This window comes from Nerophis ophidion, linkage group LG10 (genome assembly GCF_033978795.1).
Source record: "Nerophis ophidion isolate RoL-2023_Sa linkage group LG10, RoL_Noph_v1.0, whole genome shotgun sequence".
Taxonomy (NCBI): Eukaryota; Metazoa; Chordata; class Actinopteri; order Syngnathiformes; family Syngnathidae; genus Nerophis; species Nerophis ophidion.
Window position 1 is genome coordinate 67,913,368 of NC_084620.1, and position 24,939 is coordinate 67,938,306.

At 42.5% G+C, this 24,939-nt stretch overlaps 1 long non-coding RNA gene across 3 annotated transcripts in view; it reads left to right on the forward strand.

Annotated features, from left to right (window-relative positions):
- The window catches only part of LOC133561210 (uncharacterized), a 149,997-nt gene that overhangs the window by 46,783 nt on the left and 78,275 nt on the right, over positions 1-24,939 (forward strand). The gene's annotated exons all lie outside the window — the stretch shown is intronic.

Sequence of the window (24,939 nt, forward strand, 5' to 3'; positions counted from 1 at the left end):
GGACTCTCGCTGCTGTGTTGGATCTGCTTTGGACTGGACTCTCGCGACTGTGTTGGATCCATTATGGATTGAACTTTCACAGTATCATGTTAGACCCGCTCGACATCCATTGCTTTCCTCCTCTCCAAGGTTCTCATAGTCATCATTGTCACCGACGTCCCACTGGGTGTGAGTTTTCCTTGCCCTTATGTGGGCCTACCGAGGATGTCGTAGTGGTTTGTGCAGCCCTTTGAGACACTAGTGATTTAGGGCTATATAAGTAAACATTGATTGATTGATTGATAAATAATGACAGTAATCACAAAACATGTGCACGTCCGGAACAGGCGGCAGGTGAAAATAATGAATAACTATGGAAACCAACTGAGAGGTGCACAAACAGGAACCGAAGGAGTCCAAAACCAACAGACAATACAAAAAGACTCCAAAATCTAAATCATAATATGATCCACGCTGCCCCCCGCTGTTTCCGACATCTACAAAGCAATTAGCTACTGGCTGCCACCTACTGACATGTAAGAGTATTACACGGTTATTCTGCCGAGCTCTAGACAGCACAGACACTCAACAACAACACATATTTGCAGACTATAACTACTGGTTTGCAAAAAATATTCTTAACCCAAACAGATCAAATTAGATAAACTCCCACGGCACACCAGACTGTATCTCAGGGTACACTAGTAAGCCGCGTTACAGTGGTTGAAAAACACAAGGATAATTACACCTATTGTTTTAGAATACTGAGTAATGTCCAGTAATTGTCTTAAATAAAAACAGTTTGCAATGGCTGTTTTATTGCAGTTGCTAAATGACATATATTATGAATTATTTAGGAGACTTCACCTGAGTAAATGTATGATTTTTTTTTTTTGGACTATATGCATACTTGCCAACCTTGAGACCTCCGATTTCGGGAGGTGGGGGGGGGCGTGGTCGGAGGTGGGGTGGGGGCGTGGTTTAGAGGGGAGGAGTATATTTACAGCTAGAATTTACCAAGTATTTCATATACAGGTGCTGTTCATATTATTAGAATATCATGAAAAAGTTGATTTATTTCAGTAATTATATTCAGAACGTGAAACTTACATATTATATCAATTCATTACACACATAGTGTACGGCTGAGCCACATCAGAGTGGTCAGAGAGCCGCGGATTGCCGACCCCTGGGCTATTAAAACGCCTCACGATGCCTAAACGCTCCATATTAGCGAACTCTCTTTTAGCAATCAAGACGGCGTATGCGGGCAAAAACTACCGGGCCCACTATGGGAATGAAATGTTCAACACCGTGTTTAGTGTCGGCGGTGGAAAAAGCGAGAGTGATCAGCAACGGAAAAGGCTAAAAAAACGTCACCAGATGCTAAATAATTAGCGTGTGTTAACCATCAATCAATCAATCAATGTTTATTTATATAGCCCCAAATCACAAATGTCTCAAAGGACTGCACAAATCATTACGACTACAACATCCTCGGAAGAACCCACAAAAGGGCAAGGAAAACTCACACCCAGTGGGCAGGGAGAATTCACATCCAGTGGGACGCCAGTGACAATGCTGACTATGAGAAACCTTGGAGAGGACCTCAGATGTGGGCAACCCCCCCCACTCTAGGGGACCGAAAGCAATGGATGTCGAGCGGGTCTAACATGATACTGTGAAAGTTCAATCCATAGTGGCTCCAACACAGCCGCGAGAGTTCAGTTCAAAGCGAATCCAAGACAGCAGCGAGAGTCCCGTCCACAGGAAACCATCTCAAGCGGAGGCGGATCAGCAGCGTAGAGATGTCCCCAACCGATACACAGGCGAGCGGTCCACCCCGGGTCTCGACTCTGGACAGCCAGTACTTCATCCGTGGTCATCGGACCGGACCCCCTCCACAAGGGAGGGGGGGGACATAGGAGAAAGAAAAGAAGCGGCAGATCAACTGGTCTAAAAAGGAGGTCTATTTAAAGGCTAGAGTATACCGATAAGTTTTAAGGTGAGACTTAAATGCTTCTACTGAGGTGGCATCTCGAACTGTTACCAGGAGGGCATTCCAGAGTACTGGAGCCCGAACGGAAAACGCTCTATAGCCCGCAGACTTTTTTTGGGGCTCTAGGAATCACTAATAAGCCGGAGTCTTTCGAACGCAGATTTCTTGCCGGGACATATGGTACAATACAATCGGCAAGATAGGCTGGAGCTAGTCCGTGTAGTATTTTATACGTAAGTAGTAAAACCTTAAAGTCACATCTTAAGTGCACAGGAAGCCAGTGCAGGTGAGCCAGTACAGGCATAATGTGATCAAACTTTCTTGTTCTTGTCAAAAGTCTAGCAGCCGCGTTTTGTACAAACTGTAATCTTTTAATGCTAGACATGGGGAGACCCGAAAATAATACGTTACAGTAATCGAGACGAGACGTAACAAACGCATGGATAATGATCTCGGCGTCTTTAGTGGACAAAATGGAGCGAATTTTAGCGATATTACGGAGATGAAAGAAGGCCGTTTTAGTAACACTTTTAATGTGTGACTCAAAGGAGAGAGTTGGGTCAAAGATAATACCCAGATTCTTTACCGTGTCGCCTTGTTTAATTGTTTGGTTGTCAAATGTTAAAGTTGTATCATTAAATAGAGGTCGGTGTCTAGCAGGACCGATAATCAGCATTTCCGTTTTTTTTGGCTTTGAGTTGCAAAAAGTTAGCGGACATCCATTGTTTAATTTCATTAAGACATTTCAGTGGGAAGCAAAGGTAAACGGGTTCAGTGATGAGCTAAAAGCCATCGGAAGACCTCCTGACATTATCTATTTGTCACTCTGAATATTTTGCCCCATTTGTTAGATATTTTGTGGCCATGTTCTGACCTCTCAGAGTCCTGACATTGGCAATGGTGGAAATGGAGGTGGAGGGAGTGAAAATGGGCGTGCATGTGCTTTAGTTGGAGGCCAACCAGCACAATTTGAGAAAGAGAAAACAGAGGTTGGAGCTGCTGCTTGCACACACTTCACATTTTATCCACCCCAGGACATGCACGCTGCTGATCCTGATGCTGAACAGCAATGTGGAACTTGGCAAACGTGGAGAGAATAAAGTGAACATTTTGTGCCTCCTTTAAGTTTGTTTTGAGGTTTCAGTTGTGTAAGAATGTTCTTTCATTCCTTCATTGGCCTTTTTAGGCTCCACTGTTCCCAATGTTTTTACTTTTGGGACAGATTTGCCTGCATGGGTTAAAGAAACATCAGAAATGAAAGCCTGGCACCAGTCAAACAACCCCATATAACCATAATGTACTTTTGATATATACCAGAACCGCACCATGTTGGTAATGTTGTAAAATGAGTCAACTAAATATATACGTAACAAAAGCCTGTGGAGAATACTGTGCATTTTGAGGCATTTCTCCCACCCAATCAGTGGACAAATAAAATAACAATAAAGATGTATGATCAAAAGTGAAGCCACAATAGTTAATAACCAATTTGATGATAAAGTATCATAATTTTTAAGCCTACGGTAGGAGCCGACTAATTACCACAATTTTCTCACCGAAACCTGCCGGTTGACATGTGGTAGAGAACAATATTTGCTTGACCGCTCTGTTCCATAGTAAAGCTTCACCTTCGGGAACGTACACAAGGAAACACCGGCTGTGTTTGTGTTGCTAAAGGCAGCCGCAATACACCGCTACCCACCTACATCTTTCTTCTTTGATGTCTCCATTATTAATTAAACACATTGCAAAAGATTCAGCAACACAGATGTCCAGAATACTGTGTAATCATGCGATTAAAGCAGATGACTTATAGCTGGGATCGGGCTGGAACAAAATGTCCGCTACAATCCGTGACGTCACGCGCACGCGTCATCATACCGCCGTGTTTTCAGCAGGATAATTCGTGCGAAATTTAATATTGCAATTTAGTAAACTAAAAGGATAGGATAGTTTAGGATAGATTTTTATTGTCATTCCACAAGTACGACAAAATGTCATTTTCGGCACGGATCAGCCACTTATGGCACTCCTGAAAAAGGTGAGAAAAGGTTGACATTGGGAGAGGGGGGGGGAGTAAAAAAAAATATCAGTCTAAGGCTAGACCAGGGGTCGGGAACCTTTTTGTCTGAGAGCCAAGAAGCCAAATATTTTAAAATGTATTTCCCTAAGAGCCATGTAATATTTTTTTTAACACTGAACACAACTATACGCGTGCATTTTTAAGTAAGACCAACATTTCCAGAGTATAATAGGTCTCTTATTCTTTGTGATAACATTGTTATTCTGAAGTTAACTGTGGAGGGGGCGTGGTCTGCGGGCCTGCAGCAAAGCAGGATGTTGCCCGGACCGGCCTCGAAATCAGCGACAGGTGCGTAGATGGCCCACCTGGGCCTTGTTAGCTAATCACCTGTCGCTCTGTTATAAGCAGCAGCCAGGAGGAGAGACAGGGTTGGGGCTGGAGCCAGAGGGCGAATGAGGACGAAAGAGAAAAAGACAATTGCTGGAAAGCAACTGAAAGACTAATTGAAAAAAAACAACAATATTTTAACCCTAAAACAGGCTCTCATGTCGGTGCTTGGTGGTCTGAAGAACCCCCAGGAGGGCAAGCCCATCACTAACCAATAATAAATGAATTACTTCTTACCATTAACGCAACTTCTTGAACATAAAAATGCATGAGAATGTTTTATATTTTGAATGTTATTTTTAACACTGCGATTACAAGTGGAATTATTCGTGACTTATCGTGTTAAGCAATGTCAGCTCAGATTTATCCGAGAGCCAGATGCAGTCATCAAAAGAGCCACATCTGGCTCTAGAGACATAGGTTCCCTACCCCCTCAGGAGGGGTCCAGACTGAGTCCAAGAAAAAAAAACTCAGAAAACATGGCACACATTAAACATGGTATGTATCTCACACAAGGCCATATTGGCATGTGTTGCAATGTTAATATTTCATCATTGATATATAAACTATCAGACTGCGTGGTCGCTAGTAGTGGCTTTCAGTAGGACCGCTCGCCTGTATCGGTTGGGGACATCTCTACGCTGCTGATCCGCCTCCGCTTGAGATGGTTTCCTGTGGACGGGACTCTGGCTGCTGTCTTGGATCCGCTTGAACTGAACTCTCGCGGCTGTGTTGGAGCCACTATGGATTGAACTTTCACAGTATCATGTTAGACCCGCTCGACATCCATTGCTTTCGGTCCCCTAGAGGGGGGGGGTTGCCCACATCTGAGGTCCTCTCCAAGGTTTCTCATAGTCAGCATTGTCACTGGCGTCCCACTGGATGTGAATTCTCCCTGCCCACTGGGTGTGATTTTCCTTGCCCTTTTGTGGGTTCTTCCGAGGATGTTGTAGTCGTAATGATTTGTGCAGTCCTTTGAGACATTTGTGATTTGGGGCTATATAAATAAACATTGATTGATTGATTGATTGATTACTGTATATAAGAATAATACACCATTGATCCATGCACCGTTTTTTTCGCTGAGAATAAAGTGTTAGATGTGTGTCACTGTGGTAAACTGTAAAATGATTTTATATATATATATATATATATATATATATATATATATATATATATATATATATATATATATATATATATATATATATATATGAACATCATGTAAAGAGGTTGACCTTTTTCTCTACTCTTCTCTTGAATCTGCCTGACTGAAAATATCATGTCAGTCGTCGATCTTCCAGCCCTGAAACCACATTGGGATTCAGGATGGATACGATCTGCAAGTATCTGTAGCCTTTTTAGGATTATTTGTACATAGACCTTTCCAAGGATGTAAAAGAGAGAAATTCCTCTATAGCAGGGGTCACCATCTGGCCCGTAAGGACCAGATGAGTCGCCCGCTGGCCTGTTCTAAAAATAGCTCAAATAGCAGCACTCACCAGTGAGCTGTTTCTATTTTTTAAATTTAATTTATTTACTAGCAAGCTGGTCTCGCTTAGCTCGACATTTTTAATCCTAAGAGAAACAAAACTAAAGAGAATTTGAAAATCCAAGAAAATATTTTGAAGACTTGGTCTTCACTTCTTTAAATAAATTCATTTATTTTTTTACTTTGCTTCTTATAACATTCAGAAATACAATTTTAGAGAAAAAATACAACCATAAAAATATTAGGATTTTTAAACACATATGCCTTTTTACCTTTTAAATTCTTTCCTCTTCTTTCCTGACAATTTAAATCAATGTTCAAGTATTTTTTTATTGTAAAGAATAATAAATACATTTGTATTTAATTCTTCTTTTTAGCTTCTGTTTTTTCGACGAAGAATATTTGTTAAATATTTCTTATTATGATTAAAATTCAAAAAAAATATTCTGGCAAATCTAGAAAATCTGTAGAATCAAATTTAAATCTTATTTCAAAGTCTTTTGAATTTCTTTTAAAATTTTTGTTCTGGAAAATCTAGAAGAAATAATGATTTGTCTTTGTTAGAAATATAGCTTGGTCCAATTTGTTATATATTCTAACAACATGCAGATTGGATTTTAACCTATTTAAAACATGTCATCAAAATTGTAAAATTAATCTTTATCAGGAAAAATTACTAATTCTTTATTTTTTTTTTTTTTCAAAAAGATTCGAATGAGCTATTTTTTCTTTTTTTTTTCGGTTGAATTTTGAATTTTAAACAGTCGAAATTGAAGATAAACTATATTTCAAAATTAAATTGTCATTTTTTTCCTGTTTTCTCCTTTTTTAAACCGTTCAATTACGTGTTTTTTTCATCCTTTATTCTCTACAAAAAAACTTCCGTAAAAGGAAAAAAAAAGGTACGACGGAATAACGAAATACCCAGTTTTTTATACATACCGCTATATAGATTTATTTATTAAAGGTAAATTGAGAAAATTGGCTATTTCTGGCAATTTATTTAAGTGTGTATCAAACTGGTAGCTCTTAGCATTAATCAGTACCCAGGAAGTAGCTCTTGGTTTCAAAATGGTTGGTGACCCCTGCTCTATAGCTATTGCATTCACTGCGGTCCCCTTTATTCTTATAAAGTGTGACAATAGTGGCATCACGCATGTCCTGAGGTACTCCTTCTTCCCAGCAAAGACACAGTAATTCGTATAGCGGTTGAAGTAGGCCAGGCTTCCCTTGCTTGATAGCTTCAGGTGTGATGTTATCGTTACCTGGTGCTTTGTCAGATGGAAGTGAATCAATAGCTTTTTCAAGCTCTACCATTGTAGCTACTTCATAGAGTTCATTCATGATTGGTAGCTCCTTCGTATAATTTAGAGCAGCATCAGAGACAGTTGATTCACGGCTGTATAGTTCTGAGTAGTGCTGGACCAATCTGACCATCTGTTCTTCATGATTGGCAATCTTCTCCTCTATCCGAGATTTAATTGGAGTAGTCCGTTTTACAGCAGGTCCTACTGCTTTCTTGATACCGTTGTACATTAGATTAGATTAGATAGATAGTACTTTATTTATTCCGTCAGGAGAGTTCCTTCAGGAAAATTAAAATTTTCAGCACAATCCCATTCAAGATCAGACAAACATTACAGGGAGACAGAACAGGATCGCTGACGGGTCTGCCGGCTTCCAGCGCCCCTTACAAAAAAGATGACATACAGGTAAACAAGGGGGGGGGGGAATAGAAGATTAAAATTAAATTAAAAAAATCGGTCTTAGCCTGGGCCCTGGAGAGGGGGTGCAGCCTGAGGCCAAGGTAAAAACAGCAACTCATAGCCATAGTACACATCCCTCTTCCATGTGTGTAAGAGGGAAACATCAAACATCAAAGAACACAGAGGACATTAAAGACATTAAAGCAGCAGATACAAGCAGACACTTCTACATACAGCTATGAATAAAAAGTAAAAGAAACATATCCACTGTGGTGGCCTCTGCGGTGTTCCACGCCATCGTCTGCTGGGGTGGAGGGAGCATGGCCAGAGACAGAAGCAGACCCAACTAAGCAACCAAGACAGCCGACTCCACTCTCGGCCAGTGTCCAGTCCGCATGGATGAGCCAGGATACGTCCAAGGTGACTGAGGTGTCCGACACCTGCTCACCCAGTCGAGACACCGCGAAGCCTCTCCGTCCCAGTAGCTCAGTGCTAGCTCCGCAGTCCTGTCCCCTCATCCGCACCTCCTCCAGTCCCTCCAAACTCCGCAGTCCTGTCCCCTCCTCCAGTCCCTCCAAACAGACTCTGGTGTGGAAGACACCCAGCAGCTGGTCTCCATGGCCAAAAGGCTCCCGGGAGGCAGATCCAGAAGTCCACAAAAAAAAGCACCACAGAGGTCACGAAAGTGCCACCCCTTGTCACACAGTCCCAAAGGGTCCCGGACCAAAATGCAAAAAAATGTAATAAGACATGAAAACAAGAGGGAAACACAAAATGATGATACAGGAGCACAGAGCTCCTGCCTACAGCAGCCACTACAGCAGCGCCATCTTGGAAAAAAAAAAAATGCCAGGGATGTTACCAGATTCAGCACTCATCTGGATATCTTCGCAGAGCTGCTGCCAATAGTTGTTTGCACACTGTCTGGCAACGTGCTGTGTGGAACAACGAGTACTCTTGAGTGTTGCAAGTGACTGAGCATTTGGACACCTCTTGTATGCCAAACATGCTTTGCGTTTGGCCTCAATTTCTGGTTCCATGTTTGGTAGATAGGCATTAAACCAGTCGTGACTAGTTCTTTCCTTCTTCCCAAAAGTGGAAATAGCTGTATTGTAAATTGCTTCTTTCATGGCGTTCCATTCTGCTGTAGCATTATGCTCCGGCAGGTTTTGAAGAGCTTGGTTCAGGGTTGATACATAATCATCCACCTTGCATGAAATCTTTGATGTGTCAATGCAGGCACGACTCTTTGCCTTGGGGCGGTGAATTTTACGGGGCTGAAGGCGCACTTTGGCCCTCACAATCAATCAATCAATGTTTATTTATATAGCCCCAAATCACAAATGTCTCAAAGGACTGCACAAATCATTACGACTACAACATCCTGGGAAGAACCCACAAAAGGGCAAGGAAAACTCACACCCAGTGGGCAGGGAGAATTCACATCCAGTGGGACGCCAGTGACAATGCTGACTATGAGAAACCTTGGAGAGGACCCTAGATGTGGGCAACCCCCCCCCCCCTCTAGGGGACCGAAAGCAATGGATGTCGAGCGGGTCTAACATGATACTGTGAAAGTTCAATCCATAGTGGCTCCAACACAGCCGCGAGAGTTCAGTTCAAGCGGATCCAAGACAGCAGCGAGAGTCCCGTCCACAGGAAACCATCTCAAGCGGATCAGCAGCGTAGAGATGTCCCCAACCGATACAGGCGAGCGGTCCATCCTGGGTCCCGACGAGCGGTCCATCCTGGGTCTCGACTCTGGACAGCCAGTACTTCATCCATGGTCATCGGACCGGACCCCCTCCACAAGGGAGGGGGGGACATAGGAGAGAGAAAAGAAGCGGCAGATCAACTGGTCTAAAAAGGAGGTCTATTCAAAGGCTAGAGTATACAGATGAGTTTTAAGGTTTTAAGGCTAGAGTATACAGATGAGTTTTCATATCACCCTTTAGTCGACTAAATCTACTGTAGTTTTCGTCGACTATAATCTTATGATATTTCATCAACTAAAACTAGACTAAAACTAAAACAATTTAAATAACTAAATTATGACTAAAACTAAATTACATTTTATGTCAAAAGACTATGACTAAAACTAAATCAAATTCTGCTGTCAAAATTAACACTGGTACCAGACAAACAAAACAAGAAAAGAAAGAGGACTCCAGCTCTTCAACTTAGCAAGCTGGAATGTGCGAACATTGTGCACAGGAATCTCTGATGACCTTCGTGAAGTGGACGACGCCATAGATAACGAGCTTGCCAGGCTTGATGTCAACATAGCTGCTCTTCAAGAAACCAGGCTGGCCTCCAGTGCGTCTCTCAGAAAGGCTATCTATACTCTGGCACATTCAATGGGGGTCTGGCGGGAGACACTTTGGCATCTTCGGGCCAGTGGTGCAACTTGAATCCCTCCCTGTTAGTGTTGTTACACCGTCCGACAACACACCGTCGAGGCATGATGTCTCCAAGGTTCCAAAAAATAGTAAAAAAAAAACGGAAAATAACACAGCTGAGACCCGGTGTTTGTAATTTGTTGAAAATGAAAATGGTGGGTGTGTTACCTCGGTGACGTCACATTCTGACGTCATAGCCTCCAGCGCGATAAACAGAAAGGCGTTTAATTCGCCAAAATTCACCCATTTAGAGTTCGGAAATCGGTTAAAAAAATATATGGTCTTTTTTCTGCACCATCAAGGTATATATTGACGCTTACATAGGTCTGCTGATAATGTTCCCCTTTAAAATAGCATCCCACTAATAACAAAGTGTGAAGACGTTTTTGAGGCAGGGATGCTTAAAAGAATATTCTGCCCCAATTAAGCTGCCAGTGACTCGGGAAGGCTTTCAGTAACATTCAATGTGGGACATTTTTCTGTGGACACCTGATATAAGACATTTTCTATCTTTTGCCAAGTGGTCAGTACTTCACCTTTGTCATTATTTGTTGACAAACAAACATGTGCAATATAAAAAAAAGTGTTTGGTTTGGTGGATTGAGTAGTGGCGGGTTTAAAAGTGAGAGAAAAAAGTCTCACGTGAGCTTCTCGTCCTCTACTGTCTCTGCGTGGGCTCACACACACACCGAGGACACCGCCCTGTCTGGCCTGTGCGGCCATGCCGGGGCCAAACTCTGATTGGCCGACAGTTGTCCCCCGTGGGGGAGGGCTGAGGCCGGCGAGGCGTAGCGTGTCTGGGACAAAAACCCAGGGCGAACTGCCAGCTGTTGTCCCTGAAGGGGTGATTGCTGGGAGGCCTGGGAGAATCATGGAGAGAAGGCAGGCTCTTGTCCCAGCTTATTTTGCTCCTACCATGTCTTTAGCAACAATGGTGTGTTTAGTGGTCAGTGTGTTGTAAATAATGGTTGACTGTGAAGTGAGTCATTTTAAACACGGCTATGGTTGGGACTCGGTATCCATGGTTACAGCCATCGCAATAACTCTCCTAGTCTTCTGCAACAATATCCACTTTGAAAAGCAACAATAAAAATCAAACACATGGCATTCTGTCTTTTCTAGTATGATTTTTTTATGAATAGAAAAATGTGTTTTTTTGTTTGTAGACTCATACTCGGTGGCAGAGGGGTTAGTGCGTCTGCCTCACAATACAAAGTTCCTGCAGTCCTGGGTTCAAATCCAAGCTCGGGATCTTTCTGTGTGGAGTTTGCATGTTCTCCCCGTGAATGCGTGGGTTCCCTCCGGGTACTCCGGCTTCCTCCCACTTCCAAAGACATGCACCTGGGGATAGGTTGATTGGCAACACTAAATTGGCCCTAGTGTGTGAATGTGAGTGTGAATGTTGTCTGTCTATCTGTGTTGGCCCTGCGATGAGGTGGCGACTTGTCCAGGGTGTACCCTGCCTTCCGCCCAATTGTAGCTGAGATAGGCGCCAGCACCCCCCGCGACCCCGAAAGGGAATAAGCGGTAGAAAATGGATGGATGGATGGACTCGTGCTATTCAGTAAATTAGCTTTTAGGGGTGTGGGAAAAAATCGATTCAAATACGTTGTGCGATTCAGAATCGATTCTCTTTTTTTTTTTTAAATTGATTTTTTTTTTTTAATCAATCCAACAAACCACTACACAGAAATATCAATCATTTTTTACTAATATAGCCCTAAATCACTAGTGTCTCAAAGGGCTGCATAAACCACAACACAAACCACTACGACATCCTCGGTAGGCCCACATAAGGGCAAGGAAAACTCACACCCAGTGGGACGTCGGTGACAATGATGACTATGAGAACCTTGGAGAGGACGAAAGCAATGGATGTCGAGCGGGTCCAACATGATACTGTGAAAGTTCGATCCATAATGGATCCAACACAGCCGCGAGAGTCCAGTCCAAAGCGGATCCAACACAGCAGCGAGAGTCCCGTTCACAGTGGAGCCAGCAGGAAACCATCCCAAGCGGAGGCGGATCAGCAGCGCAGGGATGTCCCTAGCCGAGCGGTCCATCCTGGGTCCCGACTCTGGACAGCTAGTACGTCATCCATGGCCACCGGGTCGGACCGGACCCCCTCCACAAGGGAGAGTGGGACATAGGAGAAAAAAAAAAAGAAACAGCAGATCAACTGGTCTAAAGAGGTAGTCTATTTAAAGGCTAGAGTATACAAATGAGTTTTAAGGTGAGACTTAAATGCTTCTACTGAGGTAGCATCTCGAACTGTTACCGGGAGGGCATTCCAGAGTACTGGAGCCCGAAATGAAAACGCTCTATAGCCCGCAGACTTTTTTGGGGGCTTTGGGAATCACTAATAAGCCGGAGTCCTTTGAACGCAGATTTCTTGCCGGGACATATGGTACAATACAATCGGCAAGATAGGATGGAGCTAGACCGTGTAGTATTTTATACGTAAGTAGTAAAACCTTAAAGTCACATCTTAAGTGCACAGGAAGCCAGTGCAGGTGAGCCAGTACAGGCGTAATGTGATCAAACTTTCTTGTTCTTGTCAAAAGTCTAGCAGCCGCATTTTGTACCAACTGTAATCTTTTAATGCTAGACATGGGGAGACCCGAAAATAATACGTTACAGTAATCGAGGCGAGACGTAACAAACGCATGGATAATGATCTCAGCGTCTTTAGTGGAGAAAATGGAGCGAATTTTAGCGATATTACGGAGATGAAAGAAGGCCGTTTTAGTACCGCTTTTAATGTGTGACTCAAAGGAGAGAGTTGGGTCGAAGATAATACCCAGATTCTTTACCGAGTCACCTTGTTTTATTATTTGGTTGTCAAATGTTAAAGTTGTATTATTAAATAGAGGTCGGTGTCTAGCAGGACCGATAATCAGCATTTCTGTTTTTTTGGCGTTGAGTTGCAAAAAATTAGCGGACATCCATTGTTTAATTTCATTAAGACACGCCTCCAACTGACTACAATCCGGCGTGTTGGTCAGCTTTAGGGGCATGTAGAGTTGGGTGTCATCAACATAACAGTGAAAGCTAACACCGTATTTGCGTATGATGTCACCTAGCGGCAGCATTCAGATGATGAAGAGTGCAGGGCCAAGGACCGAACCCTGGGGAACTCCACACGTTACCTTAACATAGTCCGAGGTCACATTGTTATGGGAGACGCACTGCATCCTATCAGTAAGATAAGAGTTCAACCAAGACAAATACCATAACAATACAATCCAATTCCAAAACCAAACCTGACCCAGCAACACTCAGAACTGCAATAAACAGAGCAATTGAGAGGAGACACAAACACCACACAGAACAAACCAAAAGTAGTGAAACAAAAATGAATATTATCAACAACAGTATCAATATTAATTCTAATTTCAGCATAGCAGTGATTAAAAATCTCTCATTGACATTATCATTAGACATTTATAAAAGAACAAAAAAAAATAATAATAGTGTCACAGTGGCTTACACTTGCATTGCATTCTCGCGATCGACATAATGCCCACCCCTGCTTTAAGGGAATGTAGTAGAGATGCGCGGATAGGCAATTATATCATCCGCATTAAATCCTTTTCAACCCATATTCAGTTGAATATGCTACAAAAACAACATATTTGATGTTCAAACTGATAAACTTTTTTTTTTTTTGCAAATAATCATTAACTTGGAATTTGATGTCAGCAACACGTGACAAAGAAGTTGGGAAAGGTGGCAATAAAAACTAATAAAGTTGAGAAATGCTCATCAAACACTTATATGGAACATCCCACAGGTGTGCAGGCTAATTGGGAACAGGTGGGTGCCATGATTGGGTATAAAAGCAGCTTCCATGAAATGTTAAGTTGTTCAAAAACAAGGATGGGGTGAGGGTCACCACTTTGTATGCAAATTGTCGAACAGTTTTAGAACAACATTTCTCAACGAGCTATTGCAAGGAATTTAGGGATTTTACCATCTACGGTCCGTAAAATCATTAAAATGTTCAGAGAATCTGGAGAAATCACTGCACGTAAGCCATGATATTATGGACCTTTCATCCTTCAGGCGGTACTGCATCAAAAACAGACATCAGTGTGTAAAGGATATCACCACATGGGCTCAGGAACACTTCATAAAACCACTGTCAGTAACTACAGTCGGTTGCTACATCTGTAAGTGCAAGTTAAAACTCTGCTATGCAAAGCAAAACTCATTTATCAACAACACCAAGAAACGCCGCTGGCTTGGCTGGGCCCGAACTCATCTAAGATGGACTGATGCAAAGTGGAAAAGTGTTCTGTGGTCTGACGAGTCCACATTTCAAATGATATTTGGAAACTGTGGACGTGGCGTCTTCTGGAACAAAGAGGAAAATAACCATCCAGATTTTTATAGGCGCGAAGTTGAAAAGCCAGCATCTGTGATGGTATGGGGGTGTATTAGTGCCCAAGGCATGGGTAACTTACACATCTGTGAAGGCACCATTAATGCTGAAAGGTCCATACAGGTTTTGGAGCAACATATGTTGTCATCCAAGCAACGTTATCATGGACGGCCCTGCTTATTTCAGCAAGACAATGCCAAGCCACATGTTACAACAGCGTGGTTTCGTAATAAAAGAGTGCGGGTACTTTCCTGGCCCGCCTGCAGTCCAGACCTGTCTCCCATCGAAAATTTATGGCGCATTATGAAGCGTAAAATAAAACAAAAAAGGGAAATAATTTCACTTTCAAAGCTTCAACAATTAGTTTCCTCAATTCCCAAACGTTTACTGAGTGTTGTTGAAGGAAAAGGTGATGTAACACAGTGGTGAACATTCCCTTTCCCAACTACTTTGGCACGGGTTGCATCCATGAAATTCTAAGTTAATTATTATTTGCAAAAAAAAAAACAAAGTTTATGAGTTTGAACATCAAATATGTTGTCTTTGTAGCATATTCAACTGAATATGGGTTGAAAAGGATTCGCAAATCATTGTATTCTGTTTATATTTACATCTAACACAATTTCCCAACTCATATGGAAACGGGGCTACCTTGAATTCCTCTACCATAGATGAAAGAGGAAGTTGGAGTTGCCCTGATCTTAAATAGAGACCCACTGCACTGAAGCTTGTAAGTATTCCCAACTACTTATATACTTATTGATGTTCCTCTCCCATCCTAGTACCCCTGTCATTGGAACCTCATACACAGTCAGCATCCACAAGAGTCTTGACAGAAGTCCGTGTTGATAAAGCCATGCTTTAAACTTCCCCGGGATCCCTGATTCTTCGATCCTCTTTAGCCGTTCTTGTTTTAGTAATCTTGTTCTTGTCAGTAAGTGAGTCATGATATCACTTTCAGAGGCGCTTGATTGGATTCTTCTCTATTGTTAGAAACACTTCCCCTTGCATGTGCAACTTAAACCTGTTAGTCAGTTTCCCGTTCCTGATCACCATGCTCCTAGATTTATTTGGCATAAAGGGGAACATTATCACAATTTCAAAAGGGTTAAAAACAATAAAAAAATCAGTTCCCAGTGGCTTGTTGTATTTTTTGAAATTTTTTTCAAAATTTTACTGGTCTCCGAATATCCCTAAAAAAAGCTTTAAAGTGCTTGATTTTCGCTATTTGCGATGCCACTATCCATTTCCCTGTGATGTCATACAGTGCTGCCAATGTAAACAAACAATGGCGAATATACCAAAAAGTTCTATTTTGGTTTCATCTGACCACATGACATTCTCCCAATCCTCTGCTGTATCATCCATGTATCCATTTTGGTGTAGACTCAACTGGTCGTGTTTGGAGGAAGAAGAATACTGAGTTGCATCCCAAGAACACCATACCTACTGTGAAGCATGGGGGTGGAAACATCATGCTTTGGGGCTGTTTTTCTGCTAAGGGGACAGGACGATTGATCCGTGTTAAGGAAAGAATGAATGGGGCCATGTATCGTGAGATTTTGAGCCAAAACCTCCTTTGAATGGTTGACCAAATACTTATTTTCCACCATAATTTACAAATAATTTCTTTAAAATTCCTACAATGTGAATTCCTGGATTTTTTTTTCCACATTCTGTCTCTCACAGTTGAAGTGTACCTATGATGAAAATTACAGACCTCTGCCATCATTTTAAGTGGGAGAACTTGCACAATCGCTGGCTGACTAAATACTTTTTTGCCCCACTGTACGTAGCATAATCTAGATTAGAAAGATACAAATAATTGCTATTGTGGCATCTAGTGGACACATCTAGAACAGCAGCTTTTTCATTCAAAAATTTCGGCTCATTTTTATACTTCGCAAACTCATCGGCCGGATAAAACCTGTACGTTTGACGCCCCTGTACTAGGTCATCCTCTTGGCCAGCACAGAAAATAAGAGTTTGCCTTCTACACAAAGCAGTGAGATTGTTCTGAACTTTTCAGTAGTTCTAGAGTTCTCTTCCTTTGGTATTAAGCAGCCTTCTGCCTTTTCCAGTCTGATGGAACGGTGCCCTTGCTCAGTCCGAAACAGCTTCCATAGCCTACGCAAAATTGTCTCTCCTTTCCTTTTGGAGTTGTTCAATCATAAATATGATTGCTTTTAGAATAGGTTTTCTTATTCTTTTCTCTGATACATCTCACACAGTTGAGTTAGCCTCAGCATTAACACTTAAAGAGGAACATTATCAAAATTTCAAAAGGGTTAAAAACAATAAAAATTGTTGTATTTTTTTAAGTTTTTTCAAAATTTTACCGGTCTCGGAATATCCCTAAATAAAGCTTTAAAGTGCCTTATTTTCGCTATCTTTGAAACTACTATCCATTTCCCTGTGACATCACACAGTGCTGCCAATGTAAACAAACAATGGCGAATAGCACAGCAAGATATAGCGACATTAGCACGGATTCAGACTCGGATTTCAGCGGTTTAAGCGATTCAACAGATTACGCATGTATTGAAACAGATGGTTGGAGTATGAAAGTATTGAAGAAGAAACTGAAGCTATTGAGCGAATAGCTATTGACGCTATTCATAGCCATAGCATGGCCGAATAGCTGCGTTAGCATCGCCGGTAAAATGTGCGGACCAAACGATCAGGACTTTCGCATCTTGTGACACTGGAGCAACTTAAAGCCGTCGATTGGTAAGTGTTTGTTTCGCATTAAAAGTGGGTGGAAGGAAACGTAATATAGTTGCAAATGCATCTGCAGGTTATCCATACATCTCTGTGCCATGTCTGCTTTAGCATCGCCGGTAAATAGCATGTTGGCATCGATTAACATAGCATGTTAGCATCGATTAGTTGGTAGTCAACATCAACAAAACTCACCTTTGTGATTTCGTTGACTATCGTTGCAAATGCATCTGCAGGTTATCCATACATCTCTGTGCCATGTCTGCTTTAGCACCGCCGGTAAATAGCATGTTAGCGTCGATTAGCATAGCATGTTAGCATTGATTAGCTGGCAGTCACGCCGCGACCAAATATGTCTGATTAGCAACTAAGTCAACATCAACAAAACTCACCTTTGTGATTTCGTTGAATTTATCATTGCAAATGCATCTGCAGGTTATCCATACATCTCTGTGCCATGTCTGTCATCGCCGGTAAAATGTGGAGACACTTTTGTACATTCAATGGGGGTCTGGCGGCAGATTTCTTGCCACTTTCGCATCTTGGGGCCAGTGGTGCAACTTGAATCCCTCCCTGTTAGTGTTGTTACACCCTCCGACAACACACCAACGAGGCATGATGTCTCCAAGGTTCCAAAAAATAGTCAAAAAAACGGAAAATAACAGAGCTGAGACCCGGTGTTTGCAATGTGTTGAAAATGAAAATGGTGGCTGTGTTACCGCGGCGACGTCACATTCTGACCTCATCGCCTCCAGAGCGATAAACAGAAAGGCGTTTAATTCGCCAAAATTCACCCATTTAGAGTTCGGAAATCGGTTAAAAAAATATATAGTCTTTTTTCTGCACCATCAAGGTATATTTTGACGCTTGCATAGGTCTGCTGATAATGTTCCCCTTTAGCATTTAATTAATTTGAACAGATGTATTGCCGCTTTTAGAGAAGTGCTGCGCTGTGTTTTAATAGCCTTTACATGAAGTACACAGCCATTTAAAAGTTCCAGAAACATGAATGCGCTCACGCAGTCGCTGAATGGCCGCAGAAAATTAATAGCTGTCACCTCCAGGGAGAGGCCTGATCCAAGGTCATCCAAGGTGATCTAACGCGTCTATTAAATATAACGGAATGATTGCACTCATAGAAGATGTTTTGTTGGAAGTGTTGCCTCAAATACATTTACTGATCTTACTTTAGAAGACATTGATGGATTTAGGACATGTAGCTCCGTGCGCTGTCTAACAGGTAATCAGTGGCAGGTGGAGCACGCCAACTTTTCTCAGTAGTTGCCCAAAAGATGTCCTTAAAGTTCTGCAAATGTTGACTTGTGTCCTTTTCTCAATTAATCCAGGTTATTTTTTTCTTTTTCCTTCTTACTTGTCTTTTCCAGGAGATAGAGGTTTTTACATTGTCCATCCTAATGATATTGCCCAGTTGGGTGAGCTTCCCACTTAAAGACCTACGGAAATTAGATTTTCCCATTTAAACGGGGATATCAGGTCCATTCTATGTGTCATACTTGATCATTTCGCGATATTGCCATATTTTTGCTGAAAGGATTTAGTAGAGAACATCCACGATAAAGTTCACAACTTTTGGTCGCTAATAAAAAAGCCGGAAGTAGCAGACGATGTGCGCTTGACGTCACGGGTTGTGGAGCTCCTCACATCTGAACATTGTTTACAATCATAGGCTTTGCAGCAAGAGCTATTCGGACCGAGAAAGCGACAACTTCCCTATTAATTTGAGCGAAGATGACAGATTTGTGGATGAGGAAATTTAGAGTGAAGGACTAGAAGAAGAAAAAAAGGCGATTGCAGTGTGAGCGATTCAGATGTTATTAGACACATTTACTAGGATAATTCTGGAAAACCCATTATCTGTATTGTGTTGCTAGTGTTGTAGTGAGATTAAATAGTACCTGAATGTCGGAGGGGTGTGGCCACAGGTGTGTTGACTGCCAGTGTCTCTGAGGGAAGTCACGCCTCTGGTAAGAGCCGACTTATTACCACAATTTTCTCACCGAAAACTGCCGGTAGACATGTGGTCGGGATCCATTTTCGCTTGACCGCTCTGTTCCATAGTATAGCGTCACCTTCGGGAATTTTAAACAAGGATACACCGGCTGTGTTTGTGTGGCTAAAGGCTAAAAACTTATCACCTACATCTTTCTACTTTGACTACTCCATTATTAATTGAACAAATTGCAAAAGATTCCGCGACACAGATGTACAGAATACTGTGTAATTATGCGATTAAAGCAGACTACTTATAGCTTGGATGTCAAACGCACGTTTTCAACACGACACTTTGCAGGAAATTTAAAATTGCAATTTAGTAAACTAAAACGGCCGTATTGGCATGTGTTGCAATGTTAATATTTCATCATTGATATATAAACTATCAGACTGTGTGGTCGCTAGTAGTGGCTTTTAGTAGGCCTTTAATAACATGAAATGCTACAAAACATGACTGTACTGTTTAGAGATATAAACAACTGTCACTAAAACACAAAAGTTATTAAAGTGCGTATGTGTGTGCAGAGCTAGGAATAAAGACCTCATTTCTAATGTCTGTGTGTGTGGTCCAGGACAGGTCTTCTGATATCAATCAATCAATCAATCAATCAATCAATCAATGTTTACTTATATAGCCCTAAATCACTAGTGTCTCAAAGGGCTGCACAAACCACTACGACATCCTCGGTAGGCCCACATAAGGGCAAGGAAAACTCACACCCAGTGGGACGTCGGTGACAATAATGACTATGAGAACCTTGGAGAGGAGGAAAGCAATGGATGTCGAGCGGGTCTAACATGATACTGTGAAAGTTCAATCCACAATGGATCCAACACAGTCGCGAGAGTCCAGTCCAAAGCGGATCCAACACAGCAGCGAGAGTCCCGTTCACAGCGGAGCCAGCAGGAAACCATCCCAAGCGGAGGCGGATCAGCATCGCAGAGATGTCCCCAGCCGATACACAGGCAAGCAGTACATGGCCACCGGATCGGACCGGACCCCCTCCACAAGGGAGAGTGGGACATAGAAGAAAAAGAAAAGAAACGGCAGATCAACTGGTCTAAAAAGGGAGTCTATTTAAAGGCTAGAGTATACAAATGAGTTTTAAGGTGAGACTTAAATGCTTCTACTGAGGCGGCATTTCGAACTGTTACCGGGAGGGCATTCCAGAGTACTGGAGCCCGAAATGAAAATGCTCTACAGCCCGCAGATTTTTTTGGGCTTTGGGAATCACTAACAAGCCGAGTCCTTTGAACGCAGATTTCTTGCCGGGACATATGGTACAATACAATCGGCAAGATATTGTCACTCCGAGGTATTTGAAGTTGGTCACTCTCTCCACCGGCGTCCCTTCTATGCTAAGGGGACTGTAGTTCCTTGCCTCCCGTCTCCTAAAATCCACTATGATCTCCTTGGTCTTGCTGACGTTCAGGGCAAGGTGGTTCTCCTCACACCACAGTTACGTCAATTTTTATTTTACTTTTATAATTACTTTTATATACATGTATACAGTTAATTCTTAGTTGTGTAAATGTTAATGATTCTGTTCCACATCTTATTGTATAAGTCAGTGGTTCTCAAATGGGGGTATGCGTACCCCTCGGGGGTCCTTGAAGGTGTGCCAAAATAGCAACAATTCAACAATCCTTCATAAATATATTTATCGAATAATACATCAACAAAATATGAATGTACATTAAAAGATTACAGTTGGTACAAAATGCGGCTGCTAGACTTTTGACAAGAACAAGAAAGTTTGATCACATTACACCTGTACTGGCTCACCTGCACTGGCTTCCTGTGCACTTAAGATGTGACTTTAAGGTTTTACTACTTACGTATAAAATACTACACGGTCTAGCTCCATCCTATCTTGCCGATTGTATTGTACCATATGTCCCGGCAAGAAATCTGCCTTCAAAAGACTCCGGCTTATTAGTGATTCCTAGAGCCCAAAAAAAGTCTGCGGGCTATAGAGCGTTTTCTGTTCGGGCTCCAGTACTCTGGAATGCCCTCCCGGTAACAGTTCGAGATGCTACCTCAGTAGAAGCACTTAAGTCTCACCTTAAAACTCATCTGTATACTCTAGCCTTTAAATAGACCTCCTTTTTAGACCAGTTGATCTGCCGCTTCTTTTCTTTTTTCTCCTATGTCCCCCCCTCCCTTGTGGAGGGGGTCCGGTCCGATGACCATGGATGAAGTACTGGCTGTCCAGAGTCGAGACCCAGGATGGACCGCTCGCCTGTGTATCGGTTGGGGACATCTCTACGCTGCTGATCCGCCTCCGCTTGAGATGGTTTCCTGTGGACGGGACTCTCGCTGCTGTCTTGGATCCGCTTTGAACTGAACTCTCGCGGCTGTGTTGGAGCCACTATGGATTGAACTTTCACAGTATCATGTTAGACCCGCTCGGCATCCATTGCTTTCGGTCCCCTAGAGGGGGGGGTTGCCCACATCTGAGGTCCTCTCCAAGGTTTCTCATAGTCAGCATTGTCACTGGCGTCCCACCGGATGTGAATTCTCCCTGCCCACTGGGTGTGAGTTTTCCTTGCCCTTTTGTGGGTTCTTCCGAGGATGTTGTAGTCGTAATGATTTGTGCAGTCCTTTGAGACATTTGTGATTTGGGGCTATATAAATAAACATTGATTGATTGATTGAATATCGATTCTTGGGGTCGTGATTCGATTATAAATCGATTTTTTTCGATTCAACGCAAATGTATTTTTTTAATCTGAGTTTAATACATTTGGACTATTCGCACAGCTATGTTATTTTGAGTTGAAAATTTTTTTTTTCTATTTTATTTATGTTAGGTAATTCTGTACTACTTTTCTGTGTTGTTAATACCCATTTTGACTAACTGGGTTAATAAAAGTGCCACTGACTGCGAATCTTTGGGTGTCCCACAATTCGATTCAATATCGACGGGACTCTCGCTACTGTCTTGGATCCGCTTTGAACTGAACTCTCGCGGCTGTGTTGGAGCCACTATGGATTGAACTTTCACAGTATCATGTTAGACCCGCTCGACATCCATTGCTTTCGGTCCCCTAGGGGGGGGTGGGGGTGGGGTTGCCCACATCTGAGGTCCTCTCCAAGGTTTCCTCATAGTCAGCATTGTCACTGGCGTCCCACTGGATGTGAATTCTCCCTGCCCACTGGGTGTGAGTTTTTCCTTACCCTTTTGTGGGTTCTTCCGAGGATGTTGTAGTCGTAATGATTTGTGCAGTCCTTAGAGACATTTGTGATTTGGGGCTATATAAATAAACATTGATTGATTGATGGTATTCAGATTTTTTGTGGACACGTTCCATAAATATTGAAGCAATTTTGATAGAACCTTCGCAGCTTTTTGCTGCTCGGGCCCCAAGTATAACCAGCCAAAAATCTTCCCTTATCTTGATTTCTTCAAGCAAAGTCATGAATTAGCTTTTGCATAATGTCATGTGTCCATCATATTGATCATTGCTAAGAGTTTTTTTTTATGTTTTCTTTTAACTCTTAAGGTAGCTAAAGGCAGTTTTCGGTCCGCCTGATGTCGTGATGTCACCAGAAAGCAATGACGGGGGGAACTTTTCAACATTCCTGCAAGAGGAATGTGCGGACCGTCAGCTATTTTCACCTTGGCTATTACGCCGCTGTACCGCTAAACACAGACATCCATCTTTGTGTCTGCTATAGGAATGTTGCTGTCCTGTGGGATGCGTTGTGCTCGTCTACAGCATTTCTTGGCAACTTAATGGAAAGACTGACCAAATGCATGACTCACAAGCAAATATAAGCCTCTCCAAGGTCCTCTACCCACTTCTTTGTTCTAATTTTAAAAAAGCTGACAGTGACAAACAAATGGGCTCTTCCTTGATCGTTTGAATGAGACAGCAGAAGCCTTTCATCACCGAGTTCACTCGTGTGGAATTGGAGACAAGGGAGTTTGCCCTTTAACCCCTCGGCCGGGCTCTGCAACCTCTCATGCCTTGTGATGTAACGTTTAAACACTGCCAGGCCTGACGGACATCTGAGCGCCGCGTGTGACCCTTTGACTTTTTTATTTTTATCTGATGGTGAGAGGAACATCCATCTTAGTCGAGTTGAAGATTTGACATTGCATACCTTTTTTTCTTTAAGATCATGACAAGCAAATACATATACATCACATGCTGAAGCTCAATAGTAACCATGTCCTTTAGTAGTGAAGAAAGGGATGCTTGATTGATTGATTGATACTTTTATTAGTAGATTGCACAGTTCAGTACATATTCCGTACAATTGACCACTGCTGATCCGCCTCCGCTTGGGGTGGTTTCCTGCTGGCTCCACTGTGGACGGGACTCTCTCTGCTGTGTTGGATCCACTTTGGACTGGACTCTCACGGTTGTGTTGGATCCACTATGGATTGAACTTTCACAGTATCATGTTAGACCCGCTCGACATCCATTGCTTTCGGTCCCCTAGAGCAGGGGTCGGCAACCTTTACCCCGCCTACCTCAACCGTGCGTCGGTTGAGGTAGGCGGGGTTGGGGGCGCAGGGGTGTATAATATAGCCTTGAATAATCATGGATGCATTGGATTCTGGGTAATTGTTATGTTGCGTTTATGTTGTGTTACTGCATTGGTGTTAAACTCTGGCCCATCCTCACATTGTTTATAATGTGAGCCTCCAACAGCAGGAGCTATTCGGACCGAGAAAGCGACAATTTCCCCATTAATTTGAGCGAAGATGAAAGATTTGTGGCTGAGGATATTGATAGCGAAGAACTTGAAAAAAAAAAATAAATAAATAAAGTTAAAAAAAAAAGACAATTGCATTGTGAGCGATTCAGATGTTTTTAGACACATTTACTAAGATAATTCTGGAAGATTCCTTATCTGCTTATTGTTTTAATAGTGTTTTAGTGAGATTTTAAAGATTGTAAAGACATACCTCGAGGTTGGATGGCTGCGGTAAACACGCAGTGTCTCTGAGAGAAGCCGAGGAGCCAAGCTCACAGCTGCCTTTTTTGACATGACAGCTGCTGCAGGACGACGAACAATCCATTGATGTCTCCGGTAAGATATATATATCACAATTTCCCCATCCAAAAACATGCTGGTTGACGTAGAGAAAACATGTTCGCTTGACCGCTCCGCTTCACAACAAACCAAGAAACACCGGCTGTGTCTCGGTGCCAAAGGCAGCTGCAACCCACGGCTTTCCACCAACAGTATTCTTCTTTGACGTCTCCATTATTAAATGAACAAATTGCAAAAGATTCAGCAACACAGATGTCCAAAATGCTGTGTGATTATGCCATGAACAGAGACGACTTTTAGCCGTGTTTGGTGCAGCGCTAATATTTCCTTTCAGTCCGTGACGTCACGCGTACGCGTCATCATTCCGCGACGCTTTCAACAAGAAACTCGCGGGAAATTTAAAACTGCAATTTAGTAAACTAAAAAGGCCGTATTGGCATGTGTTGCAATGTTAATATTTCATCATTGATTTATAAACTATCAGACTGTGTGGTCGCTAGTAGTGGCTTTCAGTAGGCCTTTAATACCTTTCAGGGGTCGGCAACCCGCGGCTCCGGAGCCGCATGCGGCTCAGCTGCACAATCGCCGACCCCCCACATTGTTGCGGGGAGATTCCGGAATTCAATGCCTCTCCCGGACATCACCCGGAGTCAACGTTCTCCAATTTTCACTCGGACTACAATATTAAGGGCGTGCCGTGATGATATTACTCTTAACGTCCTCTTGTATGTCATCGCGCCCCCCATTCACGGAATGCTGTTTGCGTGGCGACCGGACACATGCATTTCGCTGCTTCCATCGGCACATGTATGAGATTGCAAGACA